This window comes from Cucurbita moschata, unplaced genomic scaffold (assembly GCF_002738365.1).
Source record: "Cucurbita moschata cultivar Rifu unplaced genomic scaffold, Cmos_1.0 Cmo_Scf00061, whole genome shotgun sequence".
In the NCBI taxonomy this organism is placed as follows: domain Eukaryota; kingdom Viridiplantae; phylum Streptophyta; class Magnoliopsida; order Cucurbitales; family Cucurbitaceae; genus Cucurbita; species Cucurbita moschata.
Window position 1 is genome coordinate 548,989 of NW_019268577.1, and position 2,875 is coordinate 551,863.

Here is a 2,875-nt window from a genome sequence, read left to right on the forward strand (position 1 = left end):
GATGTTTTAAAACCCGACCCTAACCGTTTAATAGAAGAACTCCAGCGATCTCTCTCTCTCCTCGAAAACGTCTCTCTGACGTTCGTTTTTCCCGGTTTTCTTTTAGTTTCACGTCTTCTCTCCTCCCTCTTGCTATTTCTCGTCTTTGTTTGACTCGTAAAGGTTTAAACCTCCCAGATCTGAGAAGATCCAAAAAACTAATGTTCTATCTTCCTTACCCGACGGTGTATGACGTGTAAGCAATGCCAAAATCTATCCTTGGTGTATGTAAAGGTCTTTGAGATTTTTTCGTGGCGTAAATCAGAGGTTTCGACGTAGATTTTGTAAGGTTTGGCTTTGCCGGAGCTTCGTCAATTTTCTCTCTGTCTTTCTCGTTTTTTCACTATCTTCCTTTCGTCGTCTGAGATGGCTGAAGGTCGGGTTCATGTGGTTGGTGATCCAAGGGGCAGGCGCGGTGACCGTGGTGTGTGAGAGCGGAAACTCCGGCGAGCGCTGGAGTTTTCGGGTTCTACTGGTAACTACGGGCCCGCTGAACCTTTTATTTATTTATTTTTTATATATGATCCGTTATAAAATGACCTGACGTTTCATGGAAGTGACCACTATTAAACGTAGAATAGGTCATATCTATACATAGTAAGATATTCTATTAAGTTCTTTGTTTGTTTCCATGTATCAAGAGAATCTACTGATTTCCCGGTTTGTTATCATGGATCAAGGCCCACTATGTAATCCTCATTGTACACATCTATAAATACATGAGATCGTGACCCGTATAGGTTACAGTATCATTGAACCTAACATGGTATCAGAGTCAAGGTTTATTCATTAACAATGTCTACCATATCTTCTTCCTCCTCCCCATCCACCATCTCCAACATGATCTCATCTACCATGGTGTCGACCTTTGGCCCAATCCCTCTCCACTACGCTGTCACAATCCGTCTCACAAAAAAACTTCATCATATGGCGCGCCCAGCTCCTCCCCTACCTATGGAGTACGAAGCTTATGGGCTACCTCGATGACACCAATGCCGCATTTGCCAAGCTGGTCCCTTCCTCGACCGCAGCTGACGCTATCCTGGTCTCTAATCAGGCCTATGATTGGTGGTATGATCAGGATCAATAGGTCCGTAGCGGCCTTCTCTCCTCCATGTCTGAGGAGATTCTTCGCGATGTGGTTGTCGCTACTACGTCCAAGGAGCCGTGGGATACCCTTTAGTGGATGTTTTCGTCGTCAACTCGTGCTCACACAGTTCAGATCGGTGTTGAGCTCGCCACGTCCAAGAAATGTGATCTGACTGCTGTAGATTATTTCCACATGATCAAAGGGCTAGCCATCGAGCTGGCCGCCGCCGGCTCTTCCTTGCGGGATGTTGACGTGATCGCATATCTCCTCGCTGGTCTTAGTCCTGACTATAATCCTTTCGTCACCTCGATGAATACGAAGAGTGAAAGCCCTCACACTTGATGATTTGTTTGCACATCTAATGGTGTTTGAAGCTCACCAACTACAACACCAGGCTAAACTGTAGTTCAATTATTAATCTTCGGTCAATTATGCTGGTCGTGGGGGTTAGCAGATGAATCATGGGCATAGGGATCGTGGTCGCGACCATTATTGAGGTGGCACGCCCTCTCATCCTGCTGATGATCGTCGTGACCCTTCTACTCGTCCTTCCTGCCAGATCTGCGGCAAAGTGGGGGCATACTGTCATTCGCTACTTTCATAGGATGGATGAGTCCTGTCAAGATGAATCTCCTTCTGTGGCACTCCTCTTACAAGATTGATCGGAATTGATACAGCGACATAGGCACCACTGATCATATCATCAATGACCTGGATCATCTCTTCGTGCGTGAACGCTATCATGGAGGTGAACAAGTTGAAGTCGGCAATGGAGCATGTTTGCGTATTTTGCATACTGGTCATTCTTCAATTAATACTACTTCTCGTCCTTTTGCATTGCGTAATATTTTGCATGTGCCTGAAATTTTTAAACATCTTCTTTCCGTCCATAATTTTTCTCGTGATAATGACTATTCTTAGAATACCATCATTGGCATTTTTCTATTAAAGATTGACGATCGAGGAAAAGTCTTCTATACGGGAGGTGTGAGTATGGTTTCTATTCTATGAAGCCATCTAATGTCGATGGTCTCAAGCATGCCTTAGTGAGCATATTTCTATTCACACCCAATGGCATGCATGTCTTGGACATCCTTCATCTCAAGTAATAAAGTCAATTTTGCGTCTCAATAATATTTCGTGTGCTAGTAAGTCACCTTTGCCAGTTTGTAATGCGTGTCAGTTAGCAAAATTCATCAGTTACCATACACTAGTTCTTTTCATAGGTCTTCGTCACCTTTAAAATTGATTTTTACGGATCTTTGGGGTCTTGCACCTCCATCTGTTGGGGGACTTTAAATATTATATCAGTTTCATTGATGATTTTAGAAAATTTCGTGCATCTATTTAATGCATGATTGTACAAAAGCTACTTGTATACTTTTGCAGTTCCAAGCTCATGTTGAGCACCTCCAATATACTAAAATCAAGTGTGTTGAGTATGATTTGGGTGGAGAATATCATAAAATTCATAACACATTCTTTTGTTCCCTTGGAATTTCTCATCGTGTTTCGTGCTCTCACACGCATCAACAAAATGGGTCTGCTGAACACAAGCACCGTCATATTATTGAAACTTGCCTAGCCCTTCTAGCTCATGTTGATGTACCTATTAAATTTTGGGATGACACGTTTCTTACAACCACATGTCTCATCAATCGTCTTCCTACCCGTTTCATCGATAACAAATGCACCTTAGAGCGTCTTTTTCTTACCTCACCAAATTATTGCTTGTCAAAGTTTTTG

General features: G+C 42.9%; 1 non-coding gene across 1 annotated transcript; it reads left to right on the plus strand.

The window, feature by feature from the left end:
• Window positions 1-1,363: 1,363 nt before the first annotated feature.
• Window positions 1,364-1,504, plus strand: LOC111437012. The gene has a single exon (XR_002709374.1). It is a non-coding gene; the product is annotated as a small nucleolar RNA Z247 (small nucleolar RNA).
• The last annotated feature ends 1,371 nt before the right edge of the window (window positions 1,505-2,875 follow it).